At 40.1% G+C, this 14,967-nt stretch overlaps 1 protein-coding gene across 1 annotated transcript in view; it reads left to right on the top strand.

The window, feature by feature from the left end:
- The window catches only part of WWOX (WW domain containing oxidoreductase), a gene marked incomplete at both ends in the record, with an annotated part of 468,452 nt that overhangs the window by 429,431 nt on the left and 24,054 nt on the right, over positions 1 to 14,967 (top strand). The gene's annotated exons all lie outside the window — the stretch shown is intronic.

Below are 14,967 nucleotides of genomic sequence, written 5' to 3'. Positions count from 1 at the left end.
TAAACCATGTCCCTTAGAACAACATCTAAATGTTTCTTGAACAGCTCCAGGGACACTGACTCCACCACCTCCCTGGGCAGCCCATTCCAGTGCCTGACCATTCTTTCAGAGAAGTTGTTTTTCCTGATATCCAACCTGAATCTCCCACAGTGCAACTAGAGGCCATTCCCTCTAGTCCTATTACTAGTTACACGGGAAAAGAGGCCGATTCTCCCCTCACCATAACCTACTTTCAGGTAGTTGTAGAGAGTGATAAGGTCTCCCTTGAGATTATCTATCCTAGGTATCTAATTTGGATGCAATTCGGAAGACCAAAGTCAAGAATCTAAAATCTCTACACTTGTAATGATGAGAGGAAAGAAGCTATCAGAAATGCCAAAGACGAGAGATAGCAGACAGAACTTACAGCAGTTTTGAATAGTTGGTCTGAATCTCATCTTCCTGAAGAGAAGAGGAAAGTTTTGTTGTTTGGGGCTGTTTTCAGAGAACAGGCTTTTCTCTCTGGGGATTGTTTGGAGAAGATGGACTGAGAGGGCATATAATGCATGAGTTTAAAGGCAAGTAAATGTGTCTTTTGTTGGTTTAATTGCTTTTTTTGTGTTGATTATTTTTCAAGAATAAATATATGTGTTGTTTGTTTTTTTTTGGAACAAGTTGTTTTGAGTCAGTTCCATGAGTCATTGGACCAATTTCTAGTTTTTTTTTTTTTGTCTTGTTTTGATTTGGTTTTGTTTTGTTTCGACATGCTGAAAGTCACTGCTTCTGTCGTAGTAACACAGCTGGTGCCCAGAGCCTGTGTCTGATTGGATTGGGTGGTTTGTCTAGAGTCAAGGCAGTACATGTGTTGCTCAGTCTACAAAGGCCATAACACCTTTGTAGCAACTGATCTGTTACTGAAATGGATAATTAATGCGGCTTTAATAGTTTTCAGAATAAGACAATCACTTTCCATTAGTATTTTTAATTCTGTCCTAGAAACTTCATGTGGCCAAGTGGCTAAATTAGCTTTGACCCACATCATTCTTGCCCTCAGTGATGACAGTCTTATCAGCATGACTAACTCATTTGTACCCATAGTGACTGTAAGAAAGGTGATTGATATAAAGCTCACGTGGATCTTTCATACCACATTTGAATGAGATGTTTTGAAAGGTTTGGTTTTGAGTTGACAATAAGCTATGTGAAATCCTAGACTATGGGCCATGTGATATAAGTATAGGTAGGTGCATATCAACTAACCTGGGATGAAATCTTTATTTTCTCATATCAATCTGAATTGATATTGCTGATATTGGAACCAAGATTTCATTTCTCATGTTGAGGTAATTAAAATCAAAGAGAACTGAAACACAAGCTTTACCTTTCACGGTTTCCCTATGCAAATTGTAAGATACAGTGACCATGCTTCCACATCAGTGCATGATATTAGAACTCAGAAGGGCCGTCTTTGAGACATATTTAAGTTAAAACTGAATACAGATGTTAACTTGCCTTGATGCAAAAGTGGATATTATGTAAGCAGATGTGGATAAAAGGTAAAACTACTTACTTTAAAATAATCATTTTAGCTCCTGGAGTTTTAATATCAGATACCCCAACAACCCTTCAAAAATATTCAGTCAATCTATTCAACATTTATGACATTTTTCTATAGGTACAATTTTTTAATAATGGGAGCTCTGCAAGTCTTTATATTAAATTTTGTCCATTTGTTTGCGACAGTCATTTTAAAGGTTTCCTCTCTTTTAATAATGTACAGTTGATCTTGTCTAAAGGAACATGATTCATGACTTATGAAGACACTAAGGGACATAGGCTCCTGGAAAAACTGGATAGGTTTTCCTGCTTCTCACAGTTGTGAGTGGTTAATGGCTATTTAGATCCTGTCATGTCTGTGGTTGCTAGCATAAATAATCTTTGTTTCAAAGAAATAAAATTCACATTACACTTTCAGTTGTAGAAAGCCCAATGTACAAGCTGTATTTTTTAGAGGCGTAGCTTCTGTTATACATATGTTGTTGTTTTTATAGACAACAGTATTCTCTCTGACATTTGTAAGATATTGTCTATAAAGCACATGTCATCAGATCATCAGCATCATATGTTAACTTCCCTAGAGGAAATGGCATACCCATCCAAATGCCAGCAACCACTCCCATAAAAAAAAAATAATAATAATGGGGACAAGAATTGCCATGGCAAAGTTTATTCCTGGGACGAGTTCTGAATATACGAATCAGATTTCAAAGGACTTCCTAAGTCAAAGCTGCTAAATTGGTGAATACACCAAGTATCATGCATTTGTCACAGAAACTTTTAACAGCTCTTGATCCTACACATATTCCAAGAGAAGGAGCTTAGTTCTGGAGGTCTCCAAGTGGATTTACTATTTTTCAGTTCTTGTCAAGAACTTGAAGCTTTGTGACGTTTTTTTCCCATGAAATTAGCAGGTTTTCATTCCCTTTGTAGTCAAAGGAAGGAAGATGGCACTTCTATGCCACAGCTTCTCTTGCTGTAGGGTAAATGACTAAATTAGGTTAAATGAACTGTTCACAAAATGCGCAGTTTTCTCTATTGATACTGAAGAAAGTCTAGAAATTAAGATACAGATGTCTGCATTAGTCACATCTAAATGTAGGGGAGACATTACTATTCCCCCACGGCTGTGACCTTAGCTTTTGCTGCCCCAGGGGCCAGAAAATAGCCTCATGATTTTGGGCTGAAATCTGATCCTGCTGAAACCCAGGTGGACCTTAGTCACTGAGTTAAAAGATCCTGAATTCATTTTCTAACATCAAGACAGTGATGCACCTCTGTTGATGATTCATCACATCTGTGGTGATGGTGCTGTTTGGAAATCCAGGAATACTTTTCCCTTCCAATTGTCACAGTAAATAGCTATTATAATTATCACCTATAATTTGTTTTGGGATTTTTTTTTGCCTCCACAGTGAAATTGTTGCTGTAGTTGCTATATTTAATACATTTGCTGATAATATAGCTTTTCTCCCACATGTTGGGTCCATTTTTATTGGAATTTTATTTTAGCAGACTAAGTGAGCAGAACCATTACTTACTCTTGTCAGATCCCATTTCCACTACATCGTTTCACTTCAGCCACCACAGATTTTATACCCATATTGTATGAACAGTCTATCAAGTAGTTTATCCTTTTCTTGAGCGATCAGGAGCCCAGAAAAAGCCAGCACTGCTCTGACATGTCGCTTTCAGACGTCCTTTCTGAAATGGCTTACCATGTGTGTCAGATAGAGATCAGTTTTCAGTAGTGATATGCATTTTAATTCATTTTTTTTCAATTTTATAAAACACACATATGTTCAAAAGGAAACACATTAGACATCCCTCCTAGCGTTAGACGTATTGATTGAAAATTGTTCTGAGTTGGCTTAAGTGTCAGTAATCCTGACAAGTTTTCCAAGAACTGATAAAATGAGTCCTTGCACTGATGAAATTTTATGTGAATAGATGATGCTTTTAACATGAAGATAACTGCAAGCTATGTCTGAACAGACAAAGGTTATTTCATGTAGGGATTTTGAGTTTATTTGGCTATTTGAACTACCTGAGAATTAGCCTTCTGACCTATGCTGACTGTCTGAAGGTGCCATAAGTTGGGTTGAATGTCAGAACTGCCTCTTTTCTGTGTTCTTCTCCCTCTAAGAAAGGGAGTGAGAACACTTGTGTGTACAAGTAGTTATGTGTTGAGTGGTGATGCTTGTGAATAAGTGAGGTCATTTTTGCTAATGCTGTGTGTGAGGATGGGCATACAAAACTGTGTAGATCTGCTCCAACATAAACACAGCATCTGCCCACAGCTGGCTGTGGCGATAGCCTCGTGCTTGCTTAGCAGATAGATTCTCCATTTAGCAGCAACTCCCAGAGTAGCTTCCAGATAAAGCTGCAGTAAGTTTGCAAATATTTAGGTATGTCTGTATTACAGCTTTTTGGTATGTACCAAATCCCATGTTCCAAAACCAGTGCTCTGCTGCTTGGTTTTACAACATTTGAGTGCATTATTTTTCACCTGTGAACTTGGAGTGATAAAGAGAGTTTGTTTCAAAGTGTGCGGCAGTGGTGTAGACTGCCAAATTAAAACAAGAATTCATAAAGAACTGCAAAATAAGCTTAAAAGAGCATAAAGAAAATGAGCAGGTAACAAAAATGCTTCTCAGCTTAGTATTTCTTTAATTTCACGTAAATTTCACTAAGTAAATATGGCTTAAAAGTGAATAAAATTTTATTTCACTTTAACAAGAGAATATAAAAGTTAAAAAGGTCACTGTAGTAATAGACTAATCTCAATTACCAGGGCAGCCGGTGAAACCCACAACTCCCACCTAATCTCATTCGGTGCACACGCAGTGCACCGTGTGATTTCCAACACGGCTAAATGAAATTATAAAGCAGTGTTAAATTTATTAATCATTTAATTAGCTAAATGTTCCTGCAACTACTCCTGAGATGAATGGCATGTCATTTTCTAATGCAATTTGCCTCTCAGCCAGGCAGGGTCAGGAGGGAAGCTACTGGCATCTTAAATGATCTTTTTTATATTGCACCTTCTATTAGGGGACAGTGTGATATCGCTGATTATATTTGAGTCTTGTACACAAGGCCAAGGAGCGTTCTTGTTATAATAACAGGTTAGATTTAAACCAAAATAAAAATGGTGAGATCCGAGGAGTGAACAATTAACCCATCTGTGACTGTATTTCTCACTGTGTCTCTGCAAGGCAAATCTTTGTCATCTTTAACAAACCAGTGAACACTGTGGGAAGCCACACCAGCAGGTATTAAAGCAATGCTCAATCTAGTTATATTTTTTTAAAATTTACACAGAGAGGAATTTGTGGACTGAAAAGTCTCCCAGTGCCAGGTTAGTGTAAGCTTTCTCGTTGGCTCAGAATTTATTTGCCACTTTCCTTGTTTTTTTCCTTAGAATCATGGCTTTTCTGTTCTGTACATTCAGCAATTGTTCATTTACGTACAACATTTGTTCACTCAGCCAGGATGTTTGGTGTGTGCATGTGGCAGAATAGGATATTTATGTAATATGTACGTGTTTTGTTCTGTAAGTACTGACAAGTGGGATTCAGCAAGTCTGTATTGAATCTTAGCATTACTCTTGTTGGAACGGACCCATAAGGGGTATCGTTGTCCCTGGACTGTCATTGTCCTAAGAACACTGTGTCATACCCCAGGAGGTGAACTGTGCTGCCCAAACTGAAGTGTTCATCAGAAAGCTTTGGGAGTAATGTGCTTGTGTGAAGCTGAAGCTATATGGCAAAAAGTATTGAAGACGAAGATGTTTTAAAGTGCTTGTTTCCCTAGGCTCATGACAGATATAAACACACTTTCTTTATGTATTAGGGTTTTACTTTCAATTCCTGTTGTGTGGTTGCCATATAGTAAGTGTCTATGGTGAATTCCAGGCCAATGAGAAGATGCATTCAACTCTTTACACTCTGAGATATGCAGACAGTGTGTCAAAATATTTGCCTCTATCAAAGTTAAATTACACAGAAAAATATGAAGTGAAAGGACCTAAAGCAGGAAACAGTGGGAGATAATCTTGGCCCAAGTTGTACGAAAAGAGCAGCAGTTGTTAATATTTATAGCCCAGAAACATGCATAGGCCTCTTGGAAGTGGGTTCCTGTTGGCTGTGTGCTTCATGTACAGTCAATAAATTGCTGTCCAAGGCCCAGATTCCCACTACTTGAGGCATGTGTGATAGGAGGTCAGAACTTCCAAAGGGTCAATCAGCCATCAGCATTTACTCAAAGGCTGCTGTGTAGGTACCTCGTGTTGAGCGGGGTGAACCCTTCTGTGTGCTGGTAGCTGTGTTAGCTGGATAGGAGGCAAACAAACGAATCAGAAGGAAATGCTGATAGAAAGCACCTCACTTGTGGTGAGGAGTTCTGACCTCTCATTGAAAACAGCCAGAAAGTGAGCTGTTTCCTCTTCATCTTTAGATATGAAGTCTCCGAGCACAACCCTGCAAATCTGGGAAAACGGTGAAGCAGGAGTGAACTTTTACCCTTTTTCTATGCATTGTGTTCTTTCTGTGGTTCGTACCCATTTATTTGTGCCTTGTTTGTGAGATGCAGAGTGCACCCCTGCGCAGGGACAGTGCAAAAGACCAAATGTTGAGTCCTGACTTGGGCAGGATGTGCTGGATTGCTGCTGAGCACAGCATTTCCCCTGGTACCGCACACCTGTTCTTCATTAGCACTAATGAACCCAGAAAATAAAACGTTTTGTGCTAGTGAGTCATATTATTCTCCCTTGGCTTGGACTTCACTGTGGATCAACTTTTTTTTTTTTTTTTTTTTTTTTGCAAAAGTTTGTATTTTTCTGTGTCAGGCACTGGCTCGCTCACTGCTTTGGGACACTCAGCACCTATGGGATGGGATCCCATTAACTCCTTTCTCATGAGCAAATATGGGGCTTCCCTAAGAACTTCATTTCCCAGCCTGTACACAGTGAATGTGTTTTTTGCTTCCCCATTTCTCAGAGATGTATAATCATACTTGGGAAAATGTTGTGTAGCTAAATCTCTGGTGTTCATATAGCATGCGGGAACCCAGGGTGAAATATGGTGTGTAAGCCAAAGTTATTACTAACATTGTTACTGTACCTTGGAAATTAGATGTGTAGTCACAGAGAAACAAGAAGATTTGGAATAAATGTTGGTTAGCTTTTGCTTGTTTTTGTTTTTTCTTTCCTTCTCTCTTCTTCCTTCTTTCTCATCCTTTTATCTTTAGGTCAAGGATGCTCATGTATTTTTTGGATCTGTATGATAAAATTGTGTCTATTTTTCTCCCAGTTGCACAGTGAAAAAAGAAAAAGTTTAAAGGCTGCAAATCTGAAGGCTCAGCTGAGGAATGCCCATGTTTTAAAATAGGCACTGCAAGGTTTCTTATGGCCAGCAGCACTGTGTAACACGGACTTGTTTCACATGCACATCAATACATTATGTTCATGTGCACAGCTCAGTATGCACACACAGCAGCTTTTCATTCAAGTACCTCAGAAGCACATGTGATCAATGTGAAAGCATATAAGATCAATACGTCATATGCATTATGGTATGTGTACATTGTGTGTCATGGACTGCACGGTTATAAGGAGTTACTGTAGCTCTGTTATCTAAGTGTTTGGCAAAAGGTTTAACTGGATACTTCGCTCATCACTAAATCACTAAATCCAAAGCAATATTCCTCTACTTGTCTCAGTTTGGTGTGGATAAATACAAGCTACTGTGCTTTCATACGTTTGGTTGCTGTTCACATTTTTTTAACATGTAAAATATTTCTGGTTAACCAGTTAAAACGGTGAGATGAACATGATTGCTTTTAGATTGCCGCTATAACATGGAGTGAATTTTATAATAAGAAGCCATTTTTTTTCTCCTGACGAGCTGCCCTTGTGGCTGCCTGCCTGACTTTGAGGTCCTCATTATTGTGGGTTTAAATGAAGGATGTTCATTCCAGCAGGGCGGGGGAGGCCAATAGACATCGGGGCCGTTATCTGGTCCTTCTATCAGGCCAAGTGACAGGCTTCTCAGGGAAGAATGCAAAGCTCATGGTGGAGACCTCAGCCTGACACAGAAGGTGACTCCCCTGACTCTAACCTTGAAAGGAAAAAGTTCCCACTTTATTAAAATGAATTTCGAAAGGGCCGCTCTGACAGCTGCATAATTAAATATTGGAGTGTCAGCGATAATTTATTCTGCTCGCATTTGGTGGTCAGAGCCTGCTCGCTGTAGGGTCAGCAGGCACGGTGACAGAGCCAAGGATACGGGGGATTACAGGGCCTCCGAGCCACGCGAGTGAAACAAGAGGCTGTAATTTTTGTTTAAATAGTAAATACAGAACGGCAAGAAAACAAGCAGGCTACGAACAGCCGCCTGGTTCCGAGTGTTGGGTATCCTGCCCAAAGTTGTGCCTTTGCCTGCAGCTCAAGGCGCTGCAGCGTTCTCATGCGTTTCGCTCTAGCACCGCTTTCTGCTTTCCTCCCTTCCATTTCCCATAGTAACAATCCCAGCAACAGTTAGTGGGATCTGCTTCCTCACTCGCAAGCGTTTTTCTGCAAAATGATGTAAATGGCCATGAGTGTGCATCGAGATGCAAAGTGCAGAGTGGTTCAGACCGACCCTGTTAGCATTCAGAGTGAAATACTGGGAGTATTCCTCTTGGAGGGCAGCGGCTGCTGGAAATCAACATCCAACAAGCGCTTTTCTCCAAATGAGTTCAGATGAAATGGCTCGGTGCCCTCCTGCCCAGCCATAAAGCAGCAGAGGTCACCCAGGGAGCAGGGCTCTGCTCTGATGGGCAGCTCCTTTGGAAGCGCTTGTTGGGAGAAGGCTGTCGCTTTTCACTCTCAGATTGCGGGTAATTGAAGCTGACGTACCAAAAATATACCCTTTTTGCACACACCGGTCTTTCAGCAAAAGCACATCACTCACACAAACAAAATAATTTGCAAAGACATCTTGTTTTTCTCTTTCTTGCCCCAGCTATGAAACACCTATTTTCCAGTTTTCTTTGGAGCTGCTTGAGTGGATGTGTAACTGGAGCCCAGGTTTACCAGTTCTCATCTTAATGTCATGTAGCTTTTAGCAGCTTTTAGAGGAGGATTTACAGAATTCCTTTAGCACCTTTGTAGCTTTTGAATGCAAAGCTGACCTTATTACGAAGGATGAATGCTGAGTTTGTGGCTCAGGCGCTGGATGCAGACCCAGAGCCCTACACTTATTTTCCTAAGCCACCTTTATAGCTATAAGGCTGCTCGTCCTTCTGTGACTCAGTTCAGCATCTGTAAAATGGGAGTAGCAGTGTGTTCCATGGGATTGCTATGAGAATAAATACTGCAGTGTTTACGCTTGGTTTTTATCTTGCTGGGTATAAAAGAAAATCCCTACTTGTGTTTCTGCCTTTTTGTTTGAAGAAAAACCATAAAAAAATCTTTGGCTGCTCGATGTCAAGGCACAGACTCTTAAAATGACACTTGAGCATCTTTAATGTAATTCCTTTGGAGTCCAGACAGGCGTGTTTCCGCTGCTTAGATCTTCGTAACTGTCCGTGCTCCTCTAGTGCAGCGGGGAATGTTCTTTCTCCACACGGGGAGGATGTTTGGGTTGTATGACATTTTGCTCCTATTAAGTAGGCATGTTCAAATATGTTCTGAAGTGGTTTATGGAAAATGCAATGGTGTGGTTGTAGGGAGAGAGAGAGAGCACTCAAAGTCTGTATTTAGAAGTAGCAAATATCCACGCTGGCATGGAAGCGTGCACTCAGGATCATGCGTCTGGTATGAGATTTCTGGTGGCTTTTGGTTGTCTTTGATTATTTTGCAAGACTGACATTTCTAACTGCAATAGCGGATGCAGTACAAGCTTAGATTTACACACAGACAGTTTTGTAAAATCAGATTTTTACTACTTATTTATTTATGTACTTATATTTGGAGTGAGATGCTGGTGGGCACACTTTCGAGGCTGGGGTCATGGGGCTGTGCCCACTTGTGACACGGGGACATGGAGCAGCCCGAGTTGCGTGACAGCCGTGCTGGGGATCTGTCACTGTCAGTCAAGTCAGACTGCGAGCTGGGCTGCGGTTTAAAAATGATAACCAAGCTTCATAAATCAGAATGCTACCGCCGCAGTCAAACTTCCTTGGAAAGTCTTTGAATTTGGGTAGTGCATACTAATAATTACTGCCAGTGCCGAAGCTGTGCAGGGCCTTGCTTGGGTTTCGGTATCCAGCAGCATTGACTAACACAGCTGGCCCTCTGAGAAGAGAAAGACTGGGTGATTACAAGCTCACCTGCTAATTTCTGGCTTTTGAGATTATGAATTTATGGGGCTCACAGTGCAGGTTGCATTAGGCTGTGGCACGGAGCCTACGGCGAGGGGTGCAACCTGGGCAGTGCTGGAGCTGGTGGCAAAGCTCCATCAGTCTGACAGGGTGAGGATTTCGTCCAGAGTTCACGGGAGGATTTCGTCCAGAGTTCACGGTGCAATAATTAGTTCAGCGTAGGAAAACACAGGCCAGTCCTTGCCCAAGCCCTGCTAGTCGCTTGCAAGCTTCTACAAACAGCTCAAGGTTTGGCTTGAGTTGGTTTTATTTCATTTTGACTTATAAGCTTTCCACAGCAAAACTTTATAATGAAAGCACATTATTACTTGAACACCCTGCATATTGCTTTGGGTATGGGAAATATCATCTAGATCTACCAACCTTCAAAACAAGAGGAATGTTAGGGAAAGCATGCTGTTAAGTATGGTACCTGCGAATGAATATCTCAGGCTGTTCCAGCATTATTTGTCCAGCCCTGATTTAGCACTGTGTGGCACAGAGGCAGGCTCACACAATGTCCAGGGATTTCTGTGGGACTCTGAATGCCAACAGTAATCTGTCTTCATGCTATATGATTCCGGATCAGGTCATTAGTTTATACTTAGGATTAAATATTCAGTTTGATTTCAGCTCTGTGAAAGGAGAGCCGAATGCATAATACCTGATTTTGGAGCTGTATATTGTAGCAAGTTTCTTAAACATTTAAAAGCAGAAAAAGAAAAAAATAAACAACAACAAAAAAATCACTTTTACCCCTAAGCCCTGATTTATTTATTTTTTTTAATATTACTAAAATTACAGTTATCCATATGTCTTGGTTTATTTTCTGACCCTACTTCTCATCCTATTTCACTTTGGTATTTAAATAAATGAGAAAAAAAAAAAAATGAAAAGTTTTTAGTTTCTAAGAGAAAATACAGAATTCTTTCCTAAGCTCCTCCTTGCACCCTCGCAGAGTTCCTCAGAAAAAGGAGTATGATGATGTCCTGATAGCTATGGAACCAGAGGAGTGCTGATTTTCACACTGTAGGGAAATAGGGTCTGAACTGTAGGTCAGCATGGAAATTTTTAGCTGAATATCTGTGTGTGGTTTCATAATACAGCAGTGTCTGTTTTGCACACACACCGTCTGAATTGAGTAATTTCAATTTAATTGAATCTTTTATGTAGGCATTTTCCTTCTGGGGAACCTTGACCAGTTATTTGTTTGTGAAACCTGCAATAAAATAGCAAGACAGCTGGTCAGGGGAAGAAGCAAAGGGGCAATATTTAAATTGCACTGACTTTGAAGACATTGCTTTTGGACCTCACCTTGGTTTCTTGTGTTTGTTTTTTTTTTTAAAAAAAAAACAAACATATTTTCTGATGTTTAGTATTTAAAGATTGCTCACAGAGCTTCCATATCTTCTTTTCTGTGAGTACTCTTTTCTCAAAGCACATACTCTGTGGATGCCTAATAGATAATTTATATCACAACCAGGTTACCAGCAGGGGCATGAATACCAAGTACTGCTATTAGAATTTTGTTTCCTTACTTTCTTTGTCTAATTGTTTGGTGGTGGTGGGCTTGCATTTGTTTTCTTGTTACTGTTGTTCTTGTCTTTTTCTTCACCTCTGAAGTTAAGCTGCTTAAAATATCTTTAAATAATTACAGATGGGCTAATGAAAGAAAGGCAGTCAGAGCTCTTGAGCATTCAGGACTTTGGCTGAATCAGTTTCTGAACAAATAGAGCCCCCAGTCTGTGGGTCTAACCTTTACTTTTGTTAAAGCCTTACTGCAGGGCTGAGACATGATGGATTTAACAGCAGTGCCAGGATGGTGTGGTTGGATGTGTTGGCATTTAGATAAATGAAGGTTCCTTTGACGAGTTTAATTCATTGACGTGTATCCTCTGCTTTGAAACTAAAGCTTCCATTATTCAAGTTTTCTTAAAAATATATGTTTAATTTGCCTAATTGGTCAAGAAACCTTGCACAGCAATAGGTTTGTAGCAGCAAATGTCAGTGCTGAGCTGTCTGGGACAGGAGCTGAGCCCTGCTGCTGGGGATGCATCGCCCCGGCAGGGAGAGCAGGGCTGCAGGGCTCACCCTGAGCAAATTACTGCCCTCACTGCATCCCCTGCAAGGTAGCAGGGTTATAACTCAGTCTAAGCACCGTTCACTCTTCTATTACCTTCATAACCAAGGTCATACTAATCAACTCAATTACCAGTCCACTTGGACATTTTCATAATGTTTTCTGCTAGTTGCTCTCCTGTGAAAATCTCTCGGTCTAAGCAAATTAATGCCATTTCTATAACTATCTACATTTCAGGTACAGTGATCATCTTTCAAAAGACTGCATCATGGCAACAAATAGTAGCTTTAAATACAAGCCAAGTGGCCGAACAACTGGGAGGTGAAGCTGTATTTCTATCTTGACCTCCTCTATTGTGAAACTGAGTTTAAACATACCTTGAAAAGGACTCGCATGTCAGAAATCAAGGATAAACTACATTAGTATAACTGTTAAGAATCTGATTTCCATTCACACAGGAACGCGTATCACGAAATCTGATCTTACGTGTTTGCCTAATTTTTGGAAAATGTCACATCCAGTGTTTCAAATGCCAAGGTGATTTCAGACTGTTTCTCTGAATGTTTTCTAAATGTCTCCTTTCTTGTTACGTTTCTCTGAATTCTGTTATTAATTTTTCTTCCTCTACAAGATTTTAATGAAAGTATGAACTCCTAAGTATTTGGAAATTCCTAATATTTGCACTGCAGCATCTTCTACGTCTTCCCCAAAATATTTGTCCATCATCAGGCAGCTTATTATCCAAAACAATCGGAAAGCACTATTTTTTTGTTAATTACTGTCTATTTTTAAGTGCTAAATTCTTTCCTTAGGCAGCATCTCCCACCAGATAGATTCATCTGGGCTCTCTTCAGGGCTGCAGTGCTCAGTGCAATAAACAAGGCGCTGCTAATTCCAATTGAGGCACAGCTTCGAAGTCTCACTCTTCTGTGGTTCCTTTGGGCACAGATGCTTTGTTTCCCTAAGTTTCCTGTAACCCCTCGCAAAACCACTTTCAGCTGACTTGAGATCCTGTTAACTTATTTTAAAATAAGTTCCATGAGTTTTCAGTGGCTGTTATTCCTAGCTGTGCCCTCTTGCTTTCAGGAACTCAGAAGTTCCCACTATCCCATCTCTTGATGCATCCTTGAGTAAGAGAAGTGGTAAATATGGACAAGGCTGATGGCCCTGACTGTGCATTACAGTGGGTCTTGTCCACCCTTGTCGAGCAAAACCCATTTCACTGTTATGAAATGGATTGGCTTTTTCATGCACTCTGGAAGTTCAAGGGAACAAACTGACTTTGCTCTACTCCAAAATCTAAAAATGCACAATTGTAACTGGCAGTTGTCACCTCTATGAAACGAGACTTGCATTAAAAATTAAAGTGTTTAAAGTTGGCATTTCTCAGCTCATAGCTGAAAGCAGCCCTTCTGCATACACATGACAAAATGCATAATTTTCATAATAAGGGCAAGGTAAGAGACTGGCAGACAGTTTGTGTCGTGCTGCTAGCCTGGTTGAACATCCAGCAGAATTTTAGCTAGCTGAAATTTGAACGTGTCCCATGCTCTCAGCTGTCAGCCTCAATGGCTGCTAGAATACTGCAGCAGCTTGAAAATAGATCCGAAGTAAATGCACTTCTATTCTGTATTTGTATTTTTGCTGTTAGCATTTAGCAAAATAGCTGCTTCCAGGAAAATGGAAAATGTCTCTCCTGGAGAGCAGCATGGAGTTAAAGGTGCTGTTATGAAACAGTAGAGACGTGAGTGGTCAGGTGCTGGGATGCACTGGAACATCTCCTTGGAGATGTTAAAGAACCATGTAGATGTGGTACTAAAGGACATGATTTAGTGGGGAAATACTGGCCATAGGTGGATGGTTGGACTGGATGACCTTGGGCATCATTTCCAATCTTGGTGATTCTATGAAACTGCAGGTGCCTGAGCTTATCAGGGCTCCTCTGAACACACCCAACACTTAGTACCTGACTCTAGGTACAGGAAGGATTATTATTCGCCTTCAGAAGGGGCTGTTGTATATTGAATTCCCTTTTCAAATCAGCAGTGCATTTGCCACCCCTTGTTCTTCATAAATGTTCAGTATGCTTTCCTGCCTTACTCTTTTTGTCCCTATTCAGCAGCATCCATGTTGTAATTCAAATGTAAACTTTCATTACAATCTGTGCCCCAAAGGATTTGTTCACTGTTGTTAATCATGCAGAAGATTTTCATTTATGCTCCATCCAACACCTAGCACTCTTGCCACTGAGAGCCCATTTCTGTCCCCTCACTCAAACTGCTGGTTGTTCTTTATTTAATATTACTAATACTCCTCCAGCTTTTCTAATTATTTTGATGAAGTTGACCAGAAGTCATTTTACTTTTATAGTCGTTACACTGATGTATAATTCTCTTTTATCGATCAGCCCTCAATGTATGACTATAATCATATTGAGCGCAATAAGCAGTATTACTGGGGATTCTGCTTCTTCATCCTGTTTTGTTTGAAGTCTCAACTGTAGGGCCAATTTTCACATTCCTTAAAGAAAGAATTGCTAAAATAAATTCAATCGCAGAAGCTTTTAAAATTCGAAATCCCAGGAAGCTAATTAGCATTTCCTTTTAAGACTGCTTCCTGCTTTTTTATGTACATATAGATTTGGACCTCAGATGGGCTTGGCACCTTTCCAACATCAAGATCAGGTGATTTAAAATATATATATATATATATATATTTTTTTTTTTTCCTCTGCGGAACATCAAGCTTTTGCAAAGTATCACAGCAATAAAAGAAACAGCCCCAAGGCTCACTGCTTTTCCTTTTTTTTTTTTTTGTTTTTTTTTTTTTTTTGCCCCAGTACAAAGTGATTGTGAATTTGTTGCCTTCAAATTTGGGTTGTGTTTGTGGTACATTGTAAATAATGGCTTCGTACCACCAAAAACACGATGCTATTCTCACAGAATCAAGATTGTGAGGGATTGGAAGGGACCTTGGAAGATCTCGCTGTGCAATGTTCCTGTGTTTTC

The sequence above is a fragment of the Tetrao urogallus genome (genome assembly GCF_951394365.1).
Source record: "Tetrao urogallus genome assembly, chromosome: 12".
NCBI lineage: Eukaryota > Metazoa > Chordata > Aves > Galliformes > Phasianidae > Tetrao > Tetrao urogallus.
Note: the sequence above shows the minus strand (reverse complement) of the source record. Positions and strands in the feature narration are given on the sequence as shown.